The sequence below is a fragment of the Ovis canadensis genome, chromosome 13 (genome assembly GCF_042477335.2).
Source record: "Ovis canadensis isolate MfBH-ARS-UI-01 breed Bighorn chromosome 13, ARS-UI_OviCan_v2, whole genome shotgun sequence".
NCBI lineage: Eukaryota > Metazoa > Chordata > Mammalia > Artiodactyla > Bovidae > Ovis > Ovis canadensis.
This window is the reverse complement of record NC_091257.1, coordinates 63,030,770-63,055,858: the sequence shown is the minus strand read 5'-3', so window position 1 is coordinate 63,055,858 and position 25,089 is coordinate 63,030,770. Positions and strand designations below refer to the sequence as shown.

The following is a 25,089-nucleotide window of genomic DNA, read 5'->3' as shown; positions in this document are numbered from 1 at the left end:
TTAGGATATTTAATCCAAATTAACACTTCAAAGGATGGATGGTGTGGTCAGGTGCTTTTGAAACCACAGTCTAGGTCTGTATTTCTATCTTTTTGAAAGTAAAAGCATGGATGAATCACCCAACAGATGCCAAGGGCAGAGAACAGAGTCCTCTAAATGGCAACCGCTGAGAAATAAAATGAATGCTGAAAAGATTTAAAAAAATATGTGTCATAGGTGAACAGCCCTAAGAGTAGAAGCCCAGAGCAATTAATAAAGGTCAATCTCTACTGTCTGATTTATAAACTATCTTACTTTTATCTTGTCATTTTAAATTTTTTCTGAAGAGATTAAAATTCAAAATTTTCTGAAGAGATTAAATTCTGAAAATTACAGAGAACAACAATATCCAAGTTCACACCACTCCAGACTGACAATTACCTAATGACATATTTGCTTCAAATCTTTTTTCCCTATTAAAGAAGAATTAAACACTTCAATTAAAGTTGATATATAAGTAGAAATTCCCACATAGAAACTGATTTCTTCCAGCCCATTTTTAAACATTACATATATAAGTATCCATAAGCAAGACAGAGTGTTGCTTTATGTGTGATGGTCTTTTCAATTTCATTTTCAAGATACGAAGTTTTGCTTTATAGTATTCTAATGTGGGAATATACTGCATTATTTTTCATCCATTCTCTTGCTGAAGGCCATGTAGGTTGTGTCTAATTTTTCACTATCACAAACATGGCCTTAGTGAGCCCTTGTGTACTTGTGAGACTTTCTCTGGAAATATATCCTGGAGTGAAATTGCTGAGTTGAAGGAAACACGCGTTTTCAATTTCACTAGATCCTGCCAAATCACTTTCCCAAGTGGTTGCAACATTTACAGTCCCACCAGCGCTGTCTAGCTTTTCCTGTTTCTCCATAGCTTTGCCAAACCCTGATAATGTCAGATGCTTCAAGCTCTATCTCCTTATTGGGTTCACATTTCCCTGATTACTCCTATGCTGAGCTGCTTTTCATATGGGTTTCCTGGCTGTAAACTGTCTGTTAATATTCTTTACCATTTTTCTTTTGAGTTTTTGTCTCTTTTCTGTCTTCTTTTTAATGGCTTATAAAATTATAAAGAAAACAATATCTTTTCTGACTTTTCTCCAATTAATCTCAAGACCAGATTTTTCCAGACTGAAGGAGATTTTTTAAAAAATGTGAGGATGAAAAAAAGACTACATGAAAAGCCTCAAGTCCTGTTTTTGTTTTAACCGCAAACCTGCTTCCCAAGCAAAACAACTCTCGGTGTTAGTTTATCACTACCAAGAAGTGATACTGTGTTTCTACTCCATTTAATAAAAAGTCATGATCCAGGGGCTGGGAACACATCCAGCTTATTGAATCTCATTTTCCAGACAAAAAAATTAAGACAGTACCAAGTCTCCAAGGTCACTTGATGAGGGATTGGCAAAAAGAACGCACAAAAAAGGCCAACAGGCTCATTATTTTTCCTAATTAAAATCATTTTCATATAACTACCATTTGCCACAATGAGGACCACTGATGGTGATGATGAGCCAGGTAGGGCATTCAAGAGTCTCCCTAGATGATTCATAATCAACCTTTAGAAACCACAAGCTTAGATACTAGAAATGCTTAACAATTCTCTTCTTTACTATGAGACTGAGGCTTAGCCTGAGGCTTGATTTTAAAACAGCTTGAATTGCCTTTTCTTCTTTTCTTTCAGTCGCTCAGTTGTGTCTGACCCTTTGGAGACCCCAGTAGACCCCAGGTGAAGGCTTACCTGTCCTTCACCATCTCTCGGAGCTTGCTCAAACTCACGTCCATTGAGTGGGTGATGCCACCAACCATCTTGCTCTCTATCATTCCCTTCTCCTGCCTTCAATCTTTCCCAGCATCAGGGTCTTTTCCAATGAGTCAGTTCTTCACATCAGCTTCAGCATCAGTCCTTCCAATGAATATTCAGGATTGATTTCCTTTAGAATTGACTGGTTTGATCTCCTCACAGTCCAAGAAACTCTCAAGAATCTTCTCCAACACCACAGTTCAAAAGCATCAATTCTTCAGCGCTCAGCTTTCTTTATGGTCCAACTCTTACATCCATACATGACTACTGGAAAAACCACAGCTTTGACTCTACAGACCTCTGCTGGCAAAGTAATGTCTCTGCTTTTTAATATGGTGTCTAGGATGGTCATTTAACTTATATGCAGAGTATATCATGAGAAACACTGGGCTGGAAGAAGCACAAGCTGGAATCAAGATTGCCAGGAGAAATATCAATCACCTCAGATATGCAGATGACACCACCCTTATGGCAGAAAGTGAAGAGGAACTCAAAAGCCTCTTGATGAAGGTGAAAGAGGAGAGTGAAAAAGCTGGCTTAAAGCTCAACATTCAGGAAACTAAGATCATGGCATCTGGTCCCATCACTTCATGGCAAATAGATGGGGAAACAGTGGAAACAGTATCAGAGTTTATTTTTGGGGGCTCCAAAATCACTGCACATGGTGACTGCAGCCATGAAATTAAAAGACACTTACTCCTTGGAAGAAAAGTTATGACCAACCTAGACAGCATATTGAAAAGCAGAGACATTACTTTGCCAACAAAGGTCTGTCTAGTCAAGGCTATGGTTTTTCCAGTGGTCATGAATGGATGTGAGAGTTGGACTGTGAAGAAGGCTGAGCGCCAAAGAATTGATGCTTTTGAACTGTGGTGTTGGAGAAGACTCTTGAGAGTCCCTTGGACTGCAAGGAGATCCAACCAGTCCATTCTGAAGGAGATCAGCCCTGGGATTTCTTTGGAAGGAATGATGCTGAAGCTGAAGCTCCAGTACTTCGGCCACCTCATGCGAAGAGTTGACTCATTGGAAAAGACTCTGATGCTGGGAGGGGTTGGGGGCAGGAGTAAAAGGGGACAGCAGAGGATGAGATGGCTGGACGGCATCACTGACTCAATGGACGTGAGTTTGAGTAAACTCAAGGAGATGGTGATGGATAGGGAGGCCTGTCATGCTGCGATTCATGGGATCACAAAGAGTTGGACACAACTGAGCGACTGAACTGAATTGAACTGAACTGAGAATGGTCATAGGTTTTCTTTCAAGGAGGAAGCCTCTTTTAATTTCATGGCTGCAGTCACCATCTGCAGTGATTTTAGAGCCCAATAAAATAAAGTCTGTCACTGTTTCCATTGCTTCCCCATCTATTTGCCGTGAAGTGATAGGACTAGATGCTATGATCTTTAGTTTCTGAATGTTGAGTTTTAAGCCAGCTTTTTCACTCTCCTCTTTCACCTTCATCAGGAGGCTCTTTAGTTCCTCTTCACTTTCTGCCATAAGGATGGTGTCATCTGCATATCTGAGGTTATTGATATTTCTCCCAGAAATCTTGATTCCAGCTTATGCTTCATCCAGCCCAGCATTTCACTGATGTAATCTGCATATAAGTTAAATAAGCAGGGTGACAATATACAGCCTTGATGTACTCCTTTCCCAATTTGGAACCAGTCTGTTCCATGTCTGGTTCTAACTGTTGCTTCTTGACCTGCATAGAGGTTTCTCAGGAGCCAGGTGAGATGGTCTGGTATTCCCATGTCTTTAAGAATTTTCCACAGTTTGTTGTGATCCACACGGTCAAAGGCTTTACCATAGTCAATGGTGCAGGAGTATGTTTTTCTGGAATTCTCTTGCTTTTTCTCTGATCCAATGGATCATATTTTGTTAAGTAGCAATTAAGTTACTGGAACAGAGAACCTGACCCTTTCACTGTTAGAAAAGCCATGGGGAGTCACCTGGTTCAACTCTCCTCACTTTCTGGATCAAAACATTTTAGCTAGAGCTGGAACAAGAACTGTGGCCCCCACAAACACAGAGAACAGACTTGTGGTTGCCAAAGGATGGGCTGGTGGGTGAGGGATAGACTGGAAGTCTGCGGTTAGCAAAGGCAAACTATTACATATTGGATGGATAACAACAAGGTACAGGGAACTATATTCAATATCTTTTTTTTTTTTTTTTTTTTTTGCTGTATTAGGTCTTTGTTGCAGCAAGCAGGATTCTCTCATTGTGGTACACAGCCTTAGCTGCCCCGTGACATCTGGGATCTTAGTTCCCCAACCAGTGATTGAACCCTCGTCCTCTTCATAGGGAGGCAGATTCTTCTCTGCTAGACCACCAGAGAAGTCCTTGTACTCAATATCATGAGATAAATCATTATGGAAAATAATATTTAAATATATATATATGTGTATGTGTGTATATATAACTGAAACATTTTGCTGTACAATAGAAATTAACACAATATTGTAAACCAACTGTACTTCAATGTTCAGTTCAGTTCAGTTCAGTTGCTCAGTCATGTCCCATGAACTGCAGCATGCCAGGCCTCCCTGCCCATCACCAACTCCCGGCGTCCACCCAAACTCTTGTCCATTGAGTCAGTGATGCCATTCAACCATCTCATCCTCTGTTGTCCCCTTTTCCTCCTGCCCTCAATCTTTCCCAGCATCAGGGTCTTTTCAAATGAGTTAGGTCTTTGCATCAGGTGGCCAAAGTATTGGAGTTTTAGCTTCAAAATCAGTCCTACCAATGAACACCCAGGACTGATCTCCCAAGATGGACTGGTTGGAGTCCAGGAGACTCTCAGGAGTCTTCTCCAACACCACAGTTCAAAAGCATCGATTCTTCAGCGCTCAGCTTTCTTTATAGTCCAACTCTCACATCCATACATGACCACTGGAAAAACCATAGCCTTGACTAGACGGACCTTTGTTGACAAAGTGATGTCTCTGTTTTTTAATACGCTGTCTAAGTTGGTCATAACTTTCCTTCCAAGGAGTATTGTCAAAAAGAAAAAAGAACTATGACCTCAACCTCGTCCACATTCTGAGTACCAGGAACCCTGAGCTGAGATGACCAGGTGAGGCCATCACACAAGGGACCTAAGCTTCTTCAGGAACCTTTGGGAATTATGAGCTTCAAGGTATATTTTAAAGCAATCGTTTTAAAGTATTTTTCCTCTCCCAAACTATTTTAAAACCTCATTTACATGGGAATTTTCAGCAAATTTGTTTCATATCCAGGCCTAGCTAGTAAGGAACAATTGTGAACAGAAAGGAAAAGCAAATGATTTGGATTTAGGTTGCTACAGCAACATTACTATTTTGAATATAGCTGTTTATTTCAGCAGAGTTAATTTAAATGTGAGTGGCTAATTAAAATTATGCTTGAAACTTTAACCTTAACCTTCACTGTAAGAAAAAGTAAGCACTTTAAAAATGATGCTTGAAGTGTTGCTGGAGACATACTTAGTAAGAAGATCATGCTCCTCTGCTAGAGAAGCAGAAACCTGATCTGTTTTCTTTGAAGAAGGCAGGCCTACTCACAATCTGTCCAAATCCACAAGTCAGTATTTCCTAATTGTAAGATTTAAAGGGGAACAGAATTCCTACCAAAACCGAGCCAGTTCCACTGTTGATACCACCAGTAAGACTTTCTGAGACTGACAAGGAAAGTCTGATGTTTCTCTACACACAGCAGTATTTTTGTTAGATGCATGTTTATGCAAAGGGTTTCCCTGGTAGCTCAGCAGTCAAGAATCCACCTGCAATACAGGAGACGTGAGTTCAATTCTGGGGTTGGGAAGATCCTCTGGAGAAGGAAATGGCAACCCACTCCAGTATTTTTGCCTGGAGAATTCCATGGACAGAGGAGCCTGATAAGCTATAATTGATGGGGTCGCAAAGAGTTGGACATGACTAAACAACAACAAATACTTGTGTAAACATATTTCACTCTATATCAAATCAAAGTCAAGCATATCTATGAAGTGACAGACTGAATTGGAAGTAAACAAACCAGACCATATTTATGTATGTAAATATATCACTGAATGTTCCCTCTTCAAAGTGATCACCTTAGGGGGCAGGGGTAAGCTCTTAATTTAAAAATGTTGATGTTGCTGAGACCATTTTGGAGTTTCTTTAGAAAATGTCTTTACTTGCTCTGGAAACTTCTTCTGTATGTCCTTGTTAGTGGCAAATCTCTATCCTCAGAGTACAGAATTAGCTTTTTGGAAAATGTCAAGAGGCATTAGGAACAAAAACTGATAAATTATGTACGTGATCATGCAGAGTAACAGGGCTTAGATTAAAAAACAAGGTTTATCTCCATAAGGAAACTACTTTTCTTATGTTTCACTTGCTGGTTCTAAAAGCAGTTCCCACAAGGGAACTTCAAAGTTAGTTCTATGCAATGGCAGGCAGCATGGTTTCAGTGTACATATATTTTCACATCTGCTACCTTAAAGGACAGACTAATGTGATTTTAATTTCTGGCTATTGTGAAAAAAAAAAAAAAAAGCTCATAATCAGAAATCAGAAATCTGAATGCTTTTGTCCTGACAGAGAAGACACAGGTGGACTTTGTATTTAGAAGACTTGAATTTGAATCCTATCGTGGTCACTTACTGGGTATGTGACCATGGGAAAGTTACTGAACATCTCTGAATCTCCATGTCCTCATCTGTAAAATGGAAATAACAGCTCCTGCCTCATAGGACCACTGTAAGAACTAAATAATCTTTCAGTATAAAACCTAGTGTGGGACTTCCCTGGTGGTCCAGCGGTTATGAATTCGCTTGCCAAAGAAGGGGATATGTGTTCAATCCTTGATCTGGGAAGATTCCACATGCTGTGGAGCTACTAATCTTGTGAGCCACAATTACTGAGCCCAAGAGCCCTAGAGCCTGTGCTCTGCAACAAGAGAAGCCATCACAAGGAGAAAGCTGCACACTGTGAAAAAGAGTAGGCCCCATTTGCTGGAAATAGAGAAACTCCATGCATAGCAACGAAGACCCAGCACAGCCATAAATCAACAAATTTTAAAAAAACCTAGTGTGCTGTAAGTGTCCAACAAATACACACTACTTTATAATTATCACAGTGACAAGAGTAATACCAGCAGCAGAGTTGTTACATGTAAGTATTAAGCTATTTGTCATTTAGCATCTAGGGTTGTGTTTTATCTTTTGGCCACTCTGTATGTAGAATCTTATTTTTCTGACCACAGATCGAACCCACACTCCCTACATTGGACACACAAAGTCTTAATCACTAGACTACCAGTGAAGTCCCAGCATCTAGGATTTTAAAAAGTGAATTGTAAATGCTGCTGTAGGTCTTCTCTGCAGTGATAAATGAATATCATAAGCAAAGTCCAGATAAACAAGCATTCATTTTGGACTAGAAGGAATATCACTTTTATCTACTGCTTTATCCTATCATCAGAATTAGTGGGATGAATCAGTAAACATTGCCCATCTCACAGCAGTAGGACTATGATTACAGAGAGGTCCCAAGTGCATGCTATGCAAAGTGAACACAATCCCATCGTGGGTGGGAACAGCAGGTGTCTCAGCGTGTGGGCATGTCACACACAGAAGCTCAGGCTGCTGGAGCCCTCATCTGTCCCCCAAGGTGCACCAGCCCCAGAGTGTGGGTGGGACTGAAATGACTCAACCTCCAGGGAGCCTCATGGGGGGGTGGTTTTGGAAATAGATGGAGATCAAGTGAAGAACTTCAGGGAAAAGTTTATATTAATAAATACATCGAAGAAAGAGAAACAGGCTACTTAAAAAAAAAAAAAGGATTGAGAAACTAGGGAAGAAATGATCTGAGTTCACAGAATGACCCCCGGCTAACTCAGAAATGTAGTGTGACTTAAATTTTAAAAAGGAAGATGAAACTGGGAAATACAGTGAGAACAATTATAAGAGATATTTCTTAATTTCCTTCTCTCTCCTTCCTTCCCCCACTAACAGCTAAATCTAAGCAAGGCAAAGCTTTGAGCCTTCTCTTATGTAACAAATAATTTCAGAGAACACAAGAAACGCAGCAGAAATAGGAAAAAAGCCACAAACAATAATATTTATATAGTATAATATACAACCTATGCAGAAAATGCTTATAAATAGAAGTGAAAGCCCCAGAAAGCTGAGGCTGACTGAATGACAGAAAATATGGGATGTGGGGGTTTAGGATGTATTTGTGTAGAAAATGTTTCTAACATCAAAACATGAGCTCGACAAGGATTAGGAGGTACAAATACGGAACTGAATTTCCGCCTTTACAAGGACGTGGCAAATAGTCCCTGTGACCAAACGTCTAAAAATGCTGGGTAAAACTTTTTAAAAAATCTCTTATAACACATGACTGAGTTAGGATAAAATAAAGAAAGTCCTTAGAGACCAAGAGGAAAATAAGAGTGGGTATTCCAAGAGGAAAGTGAGTCCTGAGCTGGTACCTAGAACCTAGTACATCAGTTTTAATGTCCACACAGCATTCAGGACACAAAGCCTAGGTCATAGCAAGATGGGGGCCTGAAAGGAAGCTCACTGCACAAGGCTGAGAGTACTGTAGCTCCACCCTCAGAGAAAAGATGAACTAGGAAAAAAAATATGCCTTGAAAAGGGTTGTAGAAACTTCCCTCGTGGTCCAGTGGTTAAGACTCTGAGCTTCCACTGCAGGGGACATGGGTTCAGTCCCTGGTCAGGAAACTAGGATCCCACATGATATGCAGTGAGGCCAAAATAAATTTTAAATGAAAAATAAAAATAAAGAAAAGGATTACACTTAAAAAAATAAAAAAAAAACTTGTCTGTCTTGGCTTTGCTCTAAGTGGAGAGAAAAAAGAACCATTTCGCTAGAGATATAACAATGAGCCAGACCTCACATATATATGTGGCCTGAGTTGAGACTATTTTGTAGTGAAAATCCTCTAAGCCAGGTATATATTTTAATATGGTTCCAGACTGAAGTGCACTCATATGTTTGGAGAAAGCAAATGCAAATCCTCTTAGAAAACTGTACTCTCAACTCCAAATTGCAAAAGGAATATATATAAAGTTCCATGCAATACGAATTTACAACAAAAACAACACTCAAAAAAAAAAAAACCATATTGAAACAAGGCACCTTTATTGAGAGGGAATAAATAGCACTGGAATGAAACTCATGGAAACAGATTATTAAAATTAGCACAGAATAGAAAATAAATATGCTTGTGTTAAATAAAATAGGGAATAGGCAACTTGACTAAGGAACAAGAGACTGTGAAAAATAAACAGGTAAATTAGAAACAGAAGTTTAAAAGCTTAGAAAAAATGTAAAATTATAATAATATTTATTTATACTTCAGTAGCTGGGTAAAAATAGAAGATTAGACACTGCTGGATGGAGAATTGCAAAATGGAAATCAGATTTGAAGATATTAGTCAGAATTTAGCACAGAGAGACAAAGAGATGGAGAAAACAAAACAAAAGAAAATTAAGAGATATGTAAGTCAAAGTGAGATGTTCTAATTGGAATTTCAGAAAAAGATAATAGAGAAAACATAAGAAAGGCAATGCACAATGAGTTAATGGGTGAGAATGTCTCAGAACTGATAAAAGCATGAATTCTCAAATTTAACAATCACAATATTTTGTAAGCAGGCTAAATAGAAAAGATATTATTCCACTGCTTTCTTGCTTGCATTGCTGCTACTGAGACATCAACAGTCAGCTTAATTATCATTCATTTATAAGCAATCTCTCTTTTCTTTATGGCTGGTTTTTGGATTTTTATTTTTGCCTTGGAGAAGGCAATGGCACCCCACTCCAGTACTCTTGCCTGGAAAATCCCATGGACAGAGGAGCCTGGTAGGCTGCAGTCCAAGGGGTCGCTAAGAGTCAGACACGACCGAGCGACTTCACTTTGACTTTTCACTTTCATGAATTGGAGAAGGAAATGGCAACCCGCTCCAGTGTTCTTGCCTAGAGAATCCCAGGGATGGGGGAGCCTGGTGGGCTGCCGTCTATGGGGTCACACAGAGTCGGACACAACTGATGCGACTTAGCAGTTTGATAATATATTATCTTGTATCTATTAGGCTCTACATTTTCTTTCCTGAAAATTTCATTCTGTAATGAGTTAATTATGCAAAGTCATTCCACTTCAAAGTTGTTCTAGTTGGTTTTATTAAAAAATGTAGATGCTTTTATTAACAGTGTTTTGCAGATGTTATTTTCTCTCTCTCTAATCAACTGTTTTCATATGTTTTTCAAAAATTACTAACTTGATCTTCCTAAGTCAGCTCATGTTGCTACTCTCGTGCCCTCAGCATCACAATACTAATTGTGCACTGACCTACAGACCAAGCACCCTTTTAGAAAAAAAGGAAAATAATTATTTGTACTGTTTCATGATACTCACTCTCTTTGAAGAGATCATATAAAAGAAGCAATATAGCTTAATTTTAAGAAAGTATATTTTTGGTGGTCTAGTGGTTAAGAATTCGCTTGCCAATGCAGGGGATGTGAGCCTGATCCCTGGTTAGGGAACTAACATTGGGCACACTGAGGGGCGATTAAGCCCATGTGCCACAACTACTGAGCCTGCCAGCAGCAGCTACTGAGGGCTGCGCACCCTGCAGCCTATGCTCTGCAACAAGAGAAGCCACTGCAATGAGACGCCCAAGCACACACCGCAACTAGAGAGTAGCTCTGTTCAACCTAACTAGAGAAGAGCTGAGCACAGTGGTCATGACCCAGAGCAGACAAAAGTAAATAAATAAATAATTTTTTAAAAGAAAGTAAACTTGCTTTTAGCTAGCCAATGAATTATGCCAACCATAAGAAGATAAACAGTCAAAGGTTATGACTCACAAGTTATTAGTGGTAACATTTACAGCTTTATTGATTTTTTGGTTACCTAAGGTCCTTCTTAAATTTATTCCACTTCACATACAAATGAAATAATTTTCTTCATAAACCTAGGATGGGGTACCAATTTGTAGCTGACAATGAAGAAGGAAAAGGAGGAAAATGACCTCATTATACTGGTCATTCCAGACAATTACTTTTTTGACCTCTGAGTGGCAAAATCTCAAATGTATTTGAAACTTTAGCTCCTTTTAAAAGGAGCCCCACAAATCCCATGCACACAATATATTTTTCATGCACATTTCTGTTTTCCTATACCTTGACCTAGGTAGTAGCTAATTGGGTATATATATATATATATATTTTTTTTCTTTTTACATATGTAAAATCCACCAAGCTGAAACACAAAAGACTCATGTACTTCACTGTATTTAAAAAATATTTACACACACACACACTCCCTCTCTTCAATAAGTCTTGAATGTGGCACAGACATTAAGTTTTTATAAAAAAGATTCACAGATGATTCTAATGTTTAACATTTAATGTCTGGTTGGGTTCTGCTGCCCCAAGACACCTAGAACACGTGTCAATTAAAATAGCCACCCAGCAAATAACTGTTTCAATAAACATATGAATGAATGAACCAACAAACTAATAAATATCTATGTTATTCATGGTTGTAGGTATACCATTGATTGAGGTCAAAAAAAGCTCTAAGAATGTCAAAAGGGGGAGGGGGGCATGCCACATGTTTTGGGTTTCCCTGGCGGCTCAGTGGTAAAGAATTCACCTGCAATGCGGGAGATGCAGGTTCAATCCCTTGGTAGGGAAGATTTCCTGGAGGAGGAAATGGCAACCTACTCCAGTATTCTAGCCGGGAAAATTCCATGGACAAAGGAGCCTGGTGGGCTACAATTCGTGGGGTCACAAAGAGTCAGATATAACTGAGCAACTAAGTACGCTACATGTTTTAAGCCCATTAAATGCCTTATAGCTCCTCATTACAACTCTATAAGTGAAGGTGACTGTTTCTGATCTTTAGTTGCAGCCAACATAAGTCACTTTGGCTACCTTAAATAGAAAGAGAGGTATAACACAGCTCATGATATTGTTGGAAGAACTGCACAGACAGACTCCAAGATGAACTTTTAGGAATTACTCCTCAAATCACTCAGCAGAACTGGACAGACAAGTGTGCTGCTGAAACCTTAAAAACCAGGAAGCTGCTGCTACAAATGCTGCTCCAAACTCAGTTTCTGCTACAATTTGGAAGTTCTCAATCAGGAAGCTGCCTGTTGAGTCAGGAAGCTATTACTATAGCAGCTGGTTTCAGAACCATGCTGCCTCTGCCATTATCCACACCAGCTAGAAATGAAATGAAGGTCCAGGCCCCATCTCTCTTCCCACATAATCTAGGCCTGAATTCAGAGGTTTATGGGAATATATTTGATTAGCAGATCTAACTCCAAAATACTAGCTGAAAGATCTAGAAATGGAAACTTCCAACCCTGTGTAAAGCAAAAGATAATGCGAGGAGGAGGCTGGAATAGGCATTAAGTGGGCTAATTAATAGATAATGAAACTGAAGCACAGAGATTAAGAAACTTGGTCAAAGACACACAGCTAGTAAGTGGCAGGGTCAGGATTCAAACTCAGGAAGTGGAATCAAAGACCAATAAGGCATGGGAGGAGGAGGAAGAAATGTTGCTCAGTTGTGTCTGACTCTTTGCGGCCCCATGGACTGTAGCCCACCAGGCTCCTCTGTCCATAGGTTTCTCCAGGCAAGAATACTGGAGTGGATAGCCATTCCCCTCTTCAGGGGTTCTTCCTGACTCAGGGATTGAACGTGGGTCTCCTGCATTGCAGGCACTCTCTACCACTGAGCCCCCTAGGAAGCCTGAGACTAACAACCTGAGACTAAAGCTGGTGGTATATTCTCTGTTATCTGATACTTTATTTCCACACATTCTCAGCACAGTTCAGTTTGTCAGTCTGCCTCTCTGTCTCTCTCTCTCTCCATCTAGTCACCAACCCATCCATTTCTCTCTATGAGAATGACCCAGATGGCAGAATAAAAGCATTAAACTGTATCCAATATAAATATATCAGTAAGTATGGACTAAGGCTGAGAGGAGTGAGAAGGGTTATTTCCAAAGCATAGGATGGACATGTTGAAAGTTACCCACAAAGGACAGTGTGTCAGCTATTTTTTAAAGACTGTAATTTAAAAAAAAGACTAATTCAGAAAATGCTTCATTTGACATAACAAGTTATAAATTACAAATCAGTTTGGGAAGGGTAAATATTTGCTGAAGATTAAGTGCATGGCAAAGGTACAGCATTAAATCTGAAGTAATTAACAAGTTCAGTTTGGTATCATATACTTCCACTCCATCTTTAATGAACACAGAGCCTCAACAACCATGAGCCATAGTCCTATCCATCTCCATGGTAAAGAAAGAAATGATAAATGTCTTCGGCATGACTTCCAATAAAATGAGCCTGAATTAATTATTCTGTGTGCAAGTGCAAATGGATTTGGTTAAACAAATGAGACTACCCGCCAAGGACATCAGCGAGATACTGGACTGAATTCACATTAATCAAACGTACATCAGACTGAATCAGTGACATGTGCACAGAAGCAGGGCTGCTTCAAACTTATATTTTAATTCCTAATTTTTATGTTTTTAAAAGTAATATAGGCTCAGAGCTTTTAAAAGTCAGATGAGGCTAAAAGTCTGACAATGAGTAACAATACTTCCTGTCTCCTTCAGTATCTTCCCCATTGCTCAGAGTCTACATTCCTATTTGCTGTTCCTTCTGGTTTTTAAGATCTTTTTATATCTAACGAACACGATCCTATATGATAACTTATTAGTCTTAAGACACTATATGTTGACATTAGGCCCCATCACACACATGCCCCTGTGCAGAGACTTACCTTCCCTTGTTCTCTAAATACAATTATGCCCAGTTTTAAAATTAAATCAACATTTAGAGTTTTAAGTTATGATAAGTGTATAAAGTTGTCACTGCTTTATTGTACAATATTTCTATTTCTGTGCTTTAATTCCTCTTTTGCATTTGCTTGCTTTGCTACCCACACTCCCCAAGAGCCTCTCAGGTAACTTCCACATGTCCACCTGGCAGAACAGCCTCAGCTCCCCAGCCTGCTGAGCACTTGCCTCAGCAGCTCTCCACCCTCAGACTCCAGGCCTGCTCCATGGCTGTTGACCCAGGTCTCCCCCTTGTTGCCTTCCTAAGTTTTCTGTATTACTTCAATGATGATTTTTTCTACCCCACTTTCTGTTTTATTTTTTTTTGCAGATTTCTTCTGCTCCACCATTATTGCTTTCTTCTGAGTCCTTTGTTTCTTATTCATCTTGGTTTCTACATTTTATGATGAAGGATTTCCACAAATATCTGCTAATCTTTGGCTGTGAGTTCATAATTTAAGGGTGAGGTATTAAAATACTAATTGGAAGCTCTTGCCATGGGTAGGGCTTATAGACTGGTGGACTTCATGTAGGGTGACTGATACTCATTTAGGTTTTCCAGAGATGGACCTACTCATCTCCAAAATGGCCATGAGGAGGCTGTTTTAGACAGAAAGAGCCAGACAGTCCTCTCTGAGGAGATGGCATTTAACTGGGAAGCCCTACATGCAATGAGAGAGGACTATCTGGGGCAGATGGGTTTCAGACAGAGGAAATGGCAAATGCAGAATCCCTGAAAGAGGGCAGGTTTAATTAGCCAGGATGAGGACCAGCCAGGAGGCCCCTGTGGCTAGAGCAGAGGACGTAATGGGAAGACAGAAAGAACAAGGTGCATTTATAGCTTGTGGAAACAATTTTCACATAGACTTTGTCAGAGACATAAAAAGCCTAATATCAAAATATTTAGCTATAGTTTATAAAAATGAATCTGAATCATTTTTACAGTACTTGACATCAGACAAAAAAAGATCATGGTGACTTGTCTGTGTTTGGTTAATCATGCAAGCTAACAGATATGTGAAATTATTTATCTCTGTTCAAACTTGTGAAGATTATGAAAAATGAGAATCTATACCTCATAAACACTTACACTAGAGACACTGAATGAGATATAAATCTGTTCACACATCTGAGCTAAATCAAAGAAAGCAGCTCACGTTTTTGAGAAAAATTGAAAGCTTAAAAAAAAAAAACCCAACCAGTTTCCAAGGCAACAACAAAAAAAGCTAGACAGAAAATATATTTTCCGTCTGAAGCACTATCACATTCAAAAGCTCAGTATCTTCTGGCCCTGCTTTTAAAGTTTTATTTAACCTTCATTCAGTCATTCCTGGAGATGGGGCAAGAATTGAGAATCCACAGAACCTGAGTCTTTGTCAAAGCCGGGTGGTGGCAATGCACTAGTAAAAAGTATTTTAAGGGAGGGGAATAAACCCTCTGGTTCACAGACTAAGGCATAAGAACTACCTTCTTGAAATTATTCTTTAACTTTTCCTGTATGACATGATTTTGCAGAGAACTTCCACTTAGGAGCTGGACACCAAATGGTTACTGAGAGACTGGAAGGTCAAATAATGTGCTGGAGAATTTCCAGATCCTTCTCCTTGAACTTGTGCAATTTCAAAGGGTGACTCAGAGCTGACATTAAACACCATCTGTGCTTCTCCACCAGACACCCTGCTAAAAGCCCTGCTGTCCACAGGCTGCCAAACTCGGTCTTGACTCTCCCCTCGCCAGCTTTCTCTATCCAGAGGCTCCACTGCTTCTTGGAGTCCCTGTGCTCCATCCTCTATGAAGCCCACACAGGTTCCCAGGCAGAACTGACCCACCCACCCCACAGCCCCAGGGTCGAGTATACAGCACCCAGTGGTTCTTCCACATCTGCTGAAGGCCTGTGAGTAGCTCTCTTCTTATCTGACTGTGGCACCCTAGAGACAGAGACGCTGTCCTAGATATTGTGGTACGTGTGCCCCACACGAGCCTGGGGGAAATGGTTTTAGTGAATAAAACAGAATGAATTAATATACTGCTCTAGATTTTAATGCTAAAGAACAATCTCAAAACACCATCAAAACAAGTAGTGGGAAGAATCTGGTAAGCTGGTGGTGGGTAGAGGGAGGCAACTGTGTTTGGCTCCAGTTCAGGCCCTGGCCAGCTGTGTGACTAATTGAACCTCTCTTGTTTTCCAAACTGTGTCTGCAGAATACCACCTGTGTCCAGACAGAGGTTTAGCAGGTGTTCATTAAAAAGGGGCTTGAAGTTCAAGGTGGTGGGGTTAAAAATATAAGGTAAATCTTTTTTTTTCCTTTTTTAAGGCAAGTCTTTTTACTGTAGACCTTTGTGTAACAGTGTCTGACCTGGAGGATGGAAGGAAGCAGAGCAGGCCAGACACCTGATAAACAATGATTCTCATTTTCTTTATTGTTGCTCTCCTCATCATCTACATTCTGTAGACTGTTTTCTATATGACTGTATACTATTTTAATTAAAAAAAACTATTTTATTAAAAGAATTAGTCGAATTAGAATGTAACCTAATTGGATAATGATTCCTTTTCTAAAGTTACACACAATTAGTTTCACTATCAATTTTTTCCCCTTAACATTGTAAAGTTGTATACAGGATAGGAGAACCACCCATCCTGGGTGAGGGAAAACACCACCATAAGTCTTCCTCCTGGCAGGTGGTTCTGTTCTGGCCTCCAGAGGGCTTGGGCTTGAATAGCAGCTCCCAGTCCGCTTTCCCCAAAACTGAGCACCACCTTCCTGACAATGAGGGCATAAACACCACATGTATGAACTCACCCGTAAGCAGATATCTGCATTCCACGGGTCACAAAGATGAAGGGAATCAAATGTAAACACACGTGAAGTTTTGTCTCCTTAGTGCCAGGAATAGCAGGCACATCTTAGATGAATGGGGTTCCAGGCAAGAGAATAATAGGGCCACTCAGGTCAAGGGTTAGATAAAACAGAAATGATAATGGTGCAGATCCAAACTTTAACCTTTTTCTCTTTTCTGTAACTATTTCTGTAAGAACTAACTTCTATAACACTGTGTGTATGTGTGTGTGTGTATGTGTCTCTGTGTGTGTATTTCTCTGTCTCTCTCACACACACACACCACGGGACCCATATTAGATGGACTCTGTTCAGGACAATCATTTATAATAACAGGGTGAAGCAGAGGCCTAGAGATGATGCAAATGTCATGAGACCCCCCCAAGCAGAGCTGAGCTGAACAAACCATGTTCCCATTAAGCTATTTTAAAGGTCAAAAGAAACTGTCTGTCGGAGTTAGAGGCGTGATTTTTCTTATCAATGAACAATCTCATTTAAATGAGTATAATTTAAATACTTTAAGAATCTAAAAAGAAATTTGGGACAAAACTCAGAGGAATCTGGAGGAGAAAAACTGAAGCAGAAGAGTCTATTTTTAGGACTATTTTAAGAGGAAAAAGAAAATGTAAAACACTGTATCTTGAGAGTCCCTTGGACTGCAAGGAGATCAAACCAGTCAATCCTAAAGGAAATCAACCCTGAATATTCATTGGAAAGACTGATGCTGAAGTGGAAGCTCCAATACTTTGGCCACCTGATGCGAAGAACTGACTCACTGGAAAAAAGCCCTGATGCTGGGAAAGACTGAGGGCAGGAGGAGAAGGGGGTGATAGAGAATGAGATGGTTGGATGGCACCATTGACTTAATGGACATAAGTTTGAGCAAACTCTGAGAGATAGTGAGGGATAGGGAAGCCTGGTACGCTGCAATCCAGGAGGTTTCAAAAAGTCGGACATGACTGAGAGACGGAACAACAAACAGCACTGTATGGTGTGTACACCCAGGGGAATGACGGGTGGGGAGTGGGAGCTCCAGGTACGACAGGAGGACAGACCCGTCAGCCACACAGCACAAAGGAAGGGAAGGCAATGACCAAGTGGTTGCAGAAACAAAGACCAGCACCAACTGAGACAAGTGCCTAGAAACCTCAACCTGGAGAAATAGACCTCTAAGATTCTTGAGCAGAGAACTAGGATTAATGGGATGTTAAGGTCTAAAAGATGTTGAAGTCTAAAAATTCTAAAAGATCTCATCCTGCTTTCAGGATGAGACTGAGAACAATACTATTAAGTATTTTAGTAAGCAGAATGATGCTATCCTGGAAGAACTCTATGTCTTTTCAGTGATTTGGAATATAGTGCACCCACCAGCAATGCTGACCTCAAAAATAAAGCAGTGGATAAGAAGAAGCTTGAGTTAAATATCATGACATATTCTTCTATGGCCCAGCACTTCATCTAGGGTACCCCTTCACACATGGAGAGTAAAGAAAATCAAAACAGAAACACATGCAGCTTCTACTCTATCCAAGAATCCTTTAGAAATGTAGAGAATTCTCTCCTAGATTCATTTCCATTACTCTTAGGAAATTTAACAAAATAGGGGGAGAGGAGGACAGCAATGCATTAGAAGAAAAGCAAAAGAAGATAATATAGCAAAATAGTAAGAGTTTCTTTTTTGTGTTTTTTATATTTTCCATCTTCTACAGTAAACATGTAAACAAGAAAATGTTTAAACAGAGAGAGATCAAAGGGATTAAAGAAATCAAATTGAGACAACTCAAAGGAAGCAACACAACTGCTGCCACGTAAAAGCAAATGCTTGCTCTGGCTCAGGCATGGTCTCTGTTCATCTTCCTGTCTCTTCAATGACAACAGTCATTTGTCAAATATTTACTAAGTGTTCTTTTTTTTGGCAGTACACTGAGGCATGTGGGATCTTAGTCCACCGATCAGGGATGGAACCTGGACCCCCTGCATTGGAAGCATAGTCTTAACCACTAAACAGCCAGGGAATTCCCCTCAGATATTTATTAAATGTGCATCAAATGCCTGACCCTAGGTAGAGAAACAAAAGACCCTGGTGGAGCTGTTGTCCTCAACAAACTTGTAGTCAAGAAAGATACAAAAAAAAAATACAACACCGAGAGCACTATAAAATGCTAAACCACGTTCTTTTGATGACCGCTGTAATCAGAGCTTGTAAGAACAGAGTCAGAGGTGCCATAAAGAATTCACTGAACCAGGACCCCAGACCCAGCTCCTAAAGGAAATGGGGATTTGGATAAACTCCCATGGTTCTCCAGAGAATGATCACAGCTAAGCTGAAGTGGTTTCAACTTGGTAGCTCAGTGGTTTCTCTGAATGACTGAGACACACGTGTATCTGAGAGTGGAACTGCTGGGTTACGGAGTATACAAACGTTCAGTCTTTAGAAATCCTGAAAGTAAGTGTCATAGCGTAGATGAGAGTGAAGGGCTTGACTCTGGTTTGGCCTGTTCCTGGCTATAATGATGGAGTCTTATATCAGGTCTGTTCAAATCTGACCTATCACCAAAGATGGTGAGCCTTCAAACCACTCTATTTTCATCTACCTTAAAAATATCATCTTCATAGACATTGCCGACACTTATTTTTTCCTAAAGAAAAGGCTTTTAAAACTAAGAAGGGCAGGAGAAACTGCACTGTTGTTAAAGGCAAATTATATTATAAAGGACAAGCTGTCTAGTAAAACAAACTTATAATTACAATTATCTTCAAAATAAATCAAATTATCTGTATAAACCCAACCACTCACTGGTAAATTAATGGAAAAACATGACAATGTTGAGCTTTTAACTGCCTCTATTGCAAAAGCCCCAAACATAAACTTCAGTTATCAGGCAGAAAAGAGGCAATTAGTTTGCAACAGATGTATCACTAAAAACCTGTTACAGTGGAGCCCCAGAGTTATTAATTCCAAAATTTATGAAGTCCATCTGTGCAATTTTTACAGGTTTTCACTTTAGACAATCCTACTTAGATAGTCCCTCCTAACTAATTGCTTTTTATTTTGCTTTTGAGTCTTAAAAACTATTTCCAGTATATATGCTTCATATGAGCTCTATTAACTCAAACTCCAAGTTTAATTTCTTTTCCAGAACATTTTTTTTTCCATTATATTAAACCTTGGGAAAATACCAGATGACAAGATTATTGAGCAATGATAGGGCTTAAACAAATGAAGGCTTCCAGGGTGTGTTGCTACTTGTTTCCAAAATCAATCTTTTTCAGGTTATCAAACATCACTTGTGACCTTTAAAAAAAACTCCCTGAAGTCATTCATTCATAAGAAAATCTGGTTAGACTATTACAGTAGTGAATAATGTAAAATGATGCCACTGTTCAATTATAAGACCTGCTAATGATTACTACATATTTTTAGTATTACTGAATAGGATTGAAATGGTTCAAATAATAATCAAATATCTTTTGCTTGGTACCATCAAATGAAACTACAAATAAACACAATAAGAGAAATGAGAAATAGAATAATTTCAGGGAAATAAGTTTCTCCCAGTAATCCCTATGAATATTGAAGGAAAAAATAATTTGTTCTTGGTACAAGACCTGCTCCCATTCAAGTAGAAAGGGTGGTTGCTCCACGGATGGGAGAGTGGGGTCATAAGGAATTGACCCCTTACAGCAGTGAGGAATGACTTGAAGAGTATGGAGAGGAACTTCATGGATCCTTCCATGGCACCTAGACTCCCTACTCTGCTGGCCTCCTGAGATTACAACATGCCACAGAGTACTGTGACCGATATGTTTATTCATTCAACAAATATTTGTGACGGATCAATTGTGTACCATACCCTGTCCTACAGCCTGGAGATTCTGTGATGAATGACACAGATAAAGCCCTCATGGAGCTAAAGATCTAGAAGAGGAGGGAAAACAGGGAATAAGTAACTCCACAGATAAATTCTAACAAGTGACATATAGGTGCCCCGGAGAATATGACAGCAACTAAATCTGGATATTGTAGGGGGATGGGGTTGGAGATGGACTTGGTTACATACGACATGGGATAGTTAACCAGGTGATAAATATACTAAATCCATTATTCATAACTAATGCCATCTGAATCTAGGTGATAATTATTGCATCTTTCCCTTAGTCATTTCAATATAACTGATTTTTTTGAGCACTTTTTAAAAAACTTTTTATTTTGTATTGGGGTATAGCCAATTAACAATGTTGAGATAGTTTCAGGTGAATAGCGAAGGGACTCAGCCACACATAGACATATATCCATTCTCCCCCAAACTCCCCTTCCATCCAGGCTGCCACATAACATTGAGCAGAGTTCCCTGTGAGCACTTGTTTTTATTTCAACTACTTGGAGGTGCCACAAAGGAATGCAGTTGAGCATGGTGCGGTCTCTCTTTGAAGAGTGGAAAATAAGTCTACAGAGCAAGCAGTCCCACAAACAAGCCGACACACCACAACATGAACTGCACTTGTAATGAGGCTGAAAGGGAATCTAACTGGAGGCAGGGGAAGACTACAGAGAACAAGCAAGGATATCCAGGCCAGACGCAGTGAAGATGCAGCACTTCTCCAGACCTAGGAGGAGGGAAGAGCACTCCTAACAAAGCAAATGAGCATGAAAAGTTTAAAAATGGTACACAGGTCATGGCATGTTTTATGGGCAGCCAGCAGACTGAACAAGTGGCAGGGGAGGGGACCAGAGTGCTGGGTATGAGGGCAGAGACAGGAGGGCTTATGGGTGGAGAGATGGGTGTGGGCCAGACAACAAGGCACCATGGCTCAAGGCCACGTGGGAGCTGCAGAGCAGAGGGACCGAGGGCACTACGCGGACATTTTCCACCCACCCTCTGGTCTAGATGCACTCTTTAGCTGGCTCCACCCTGCTCTGCCTCAGGAGGCTGACCACATGGACTGCACAGATGGGCACTCTTGCCCTCTGCCTTGTGGTTGAGAACCAAAGGGAGGCCTGGCAGGAGATGCAAGGAGGGAGAAATGGGACCACTTCCCTGGCTCCCTTCCTGGGTGGTTGCCATGGGCTGACCACATCCCTCCTCTAAGCTCACAACTCCTATCAGGCAGCCTACCTACCACAGCTCTCAGGCCCTGGCCATGCCTCCCCTGTGGTTTCCTCACCCTTGCTTACAGCTTTATTAAGCTTTCCTCAGATTGTCTGGTTGGGTTGAGTTATCTGTTCCTCACCAGGACCTGAACTAGTGCAGTCATGCAGCAAGGAAACTGGAAGGTGACTGAGGAAGGCATCACAGGCAAATGCAGAGAGGGAGTAGCTTGTGGCAGAAGGAGAGGACCAGGGGATGGAAGGTCATGATGATGGAGAAGAGTTGGTGGTCAGGGAGGTGGGATGCCAGACTAGCCATAGACCACAGCACATACGTGAACCCTGCCGTGTGCCAGGCATGATTCCACAGGCTCTAACAAAGCTCACTTAACTCTTACAACTTCTTAATAAGGCATGCCAAACTAGTAAGTGGTGAAGCTCGAATTTAAATCCAGGCAAGTCTAGTGCCAGAGTCATGTTCTCAACCTCTCTGCTAGACTGACTGCTCTGCCTGGCAGAGAAGGACACTTCAGAATTCCAGACCCTGGAGGAGGCAAGACAATGGTGGTAAAAACTCTGAGGAAAGCCATCTGGGTAGACTGCTGAAGTAAGGCTACTGAAGAAAACCTTGCAACCCTATGCGAACTCTGCCTCAGTGACAATGTAGAATCTTGGGCAGAAATCCTAAAAAAAATTAAAAATGACCATGTCCAAATAAATTACAGTCAGTTGGAAATTCCCTGGTTGCCTAGTGGTTAGGATCCTGGGCTTTCACTGCCAAGGGCCTAGGTTCAATCCCTGGTTAGGGAACTGAGATCCTGCAAGCCCTGTGGTGTGGCCATTAAAAGAACAAAACAAAACAATTTTCTCATAAAACCATAATTATTTTATGTTCTTAAGAAACCTCACATAGTTATTTCATATCACATAGTTATTTCAATACAGAAAAAGGAGAATTGTGGTTAGAGTTGATAAGATTAGATAATTTTTCCTGTAGGACCTTCAACAATTGAGAGTATATTTTGTTACCATCTGAAAATAATAAATGACTTGATCAAACACCAACAGAGAACCAAAAGAGAAACCTGAAAAATTACCTGTAGCCAAGTTCACAGCCAATGAAGGCAAAGAAAAGCCCTGGACACCAGCTGGCTTTGGGCCTCTCACTCAGTGTGGCTGTGTGCTTTATGCCCTGCGGGTAGCCGCTTCCTTCCCCCAGCCCATGGGAGCCTCCAATGGCACTCACAACTCAACCCCTACTGATCCAGAAAACAAAAACTACGATTTAAACACACTCAGATGAATAATAACCAGTTTTCAGAACAAACTTATACAGTAAGGAAAATACTAGTCAATAATGTTTGTTTAGGGCTTCCCAGGTTGCCCAGTGGTAAAGAATCCATCTGGCAACGCAGAAGATGTGGGTTCAATCCCTGAGTCAGGAAGATCCCCTGGAGAAGGGAATGGCAACTCACTTCAGTATTCTTGCCTGGGAAATCCCATAGACAGTGGAGACTGGTGGGCTACAGTTTATGGGGTCACAAGAGTCGGACACAACTCAGCACCTAAAATAACAACAACAATTGTTTGTTTTGAGTCTCCTGCAGCAGAAAAGGTCATGAAATCAACAGTGCTCTGTGATGTGTAAAAGGGCACATCCCATGACTTCTTTTAAATGGCATCTCACTATCTTAACTCTATCCTTGCTCAAATAACTTCCATAGCAACCACTTTCCTTTCCTTAGGGAGAAAGAGAGGAAGGGAAAATGCTCCCTAACCAGACTTTTCATTTGCCCGGTGGGTGGCGACATAATAAGGATGAGTTAATAACAAGTTCTTAGAAACTTGCTGCAGTCTGCAGCCACACGGTGGGTGTCAGACACATGGTGGAGCCTGCAGCCACACAGTGGGTGTCAGACTATAGCTGCTGACTGCACTGATGGGCCTCTCCTCTATTCTGTTCTTCCTGAACATCCTCAGCTGGGGTTCCAGGCACAGGAAAGATGGGGCTGCAGAGAATGATCCGTTTCTACGGTTGTTTCCTCTACATTAAGGCAGGTTGCCACGACTGTGTGTACACTCAACTTGCAAGACGAGGCAGCTGGCACATGGCACTGGTTAATCAGTAATGTTCCATACATTCATATTAGCAGGAGCCAAGAAAACCTACACTACTGTGAATACTTATCCTTTCAGGTTCAACCTGCTAATTTGTTTTAAAGGAGGACACCCTCTCTTTGGGGCATAACGGGAGAGTCCATAATGGACTTTGACAGGGATGTGGTTTACTTGATTGTATTGCCAATTTTTAAAACTTCCAATTTTCCTGATGCCTCAACACCCCCGAGCACAGACTGGAAGCATCTGCCAGGCAACCAGATGCACAGTGTGACAAGGCTGGTCCCTTCTTGCCCTCTCTTGACTGTGACCAAGTGACATTCAAACACACCAGTAAAATCCCTTCTCACCTTTCACTTGTGTGGGGACCGTACCTGACCCCTGGTGCTCGTTCGTTCTCAGCCCCTGACCTGCTTGTTGCGTCTGCTCCCTGAGTGCTCCTCCCACATGACCTCCTGCCCAGCCTGAGGGCCTCCCTCCTCTAGCACTGTGAGTATAATAAACCCTCTCATTTCATATGCGTCTCAGAGTCTGGCTGTATGGACATCATTTTTAAGACCCCACAAGGGGCACTGACTCCGCATTTGTAACATGCTAGCAATCTGGTGGTTTTGAAAAGGAAGATAAGGCCTCTGATGACCGCAGCAGTTGCAAAAACACACACTTCAATCCACATTGTAGAAAACTGGAGATTTCATCATTAAATTCTTCTATAGGTACATATTTCCTTAAAAATTCCAGTTTAGGAAAGAGATCTTTTTTTTTAGGCTGGATATGGTCAGTTTCGGAGAAGGCAATGGCAACCCACTCTGGTGTTCTTGCCTGGAAAATCCCATGGACGGAGGAGCCTGGTAGGCTGCAGTCCATGTGGTCGATAAGAGTCGGACACGACTGAGCAACTTCACTTTCTCTTTTCACTTTCTTGCATTGGAGAAGGAAATGGCAACCCACTCTAGCTTCTTGCCTTGAGAATCCCAGGGACGGGGGAGCCTGGTGGGCTGCCGTCTATGGGGTTGCACAGAATCGGACACGACTGAAGTGACTTAGCAGCAGCATGGTCAATTTATGGAGAAGGCAATGGCAACCCACTCCAGTATGTTTGCCTGGAAAATCCCATGAACAGAGGAGCCTGGTGGGCTGCAGTCCATGGGGTCACAAAGAGTTGGGCACGAATGACCGACTAACACACTTGGTCAATTTATATACCAATGTATATAATTTTAACTAAATCTGTTTCTTATGTTTCTGATCTATTTAAAAATATTGAATCCGGATTTCTTTTAATTTTTTTTCAATGACTGGTAATATTTCTCTTTCAGTTACCACTTGTTTTCAT

At 40.8% G+C, this 25,089-nt stretch overlaps 1 protein-coding gene across 4 annotated transcripts in view; it reads right to left on the bottom strand.

Moving 5' to 3' along the window:
* SHLD1 (shieldin complex subunit 1) overlaps positions 1 to 25,089 on the bottom strand; it is a 107,784-nt gene that overhangs the window by 10,882 nt on the left and 71,813 nt on the right. Inside the window, exon 3 of one of the 4 annotated variants that reach the window (XR_011248193.1) lies at positions 23,111 to 23,200. The exons of the other annotated variants lie outside the window; for them this stretch is intronic. The gene's annotated coding sequence lies outside the window, so the exon portion shown is untranslated. The remainder of the gene's footprint in view (positions 1 to 23,110; positions 23,201 to 25,089) is intronic. 4 annotated transcript variants of the gene reach the window in all.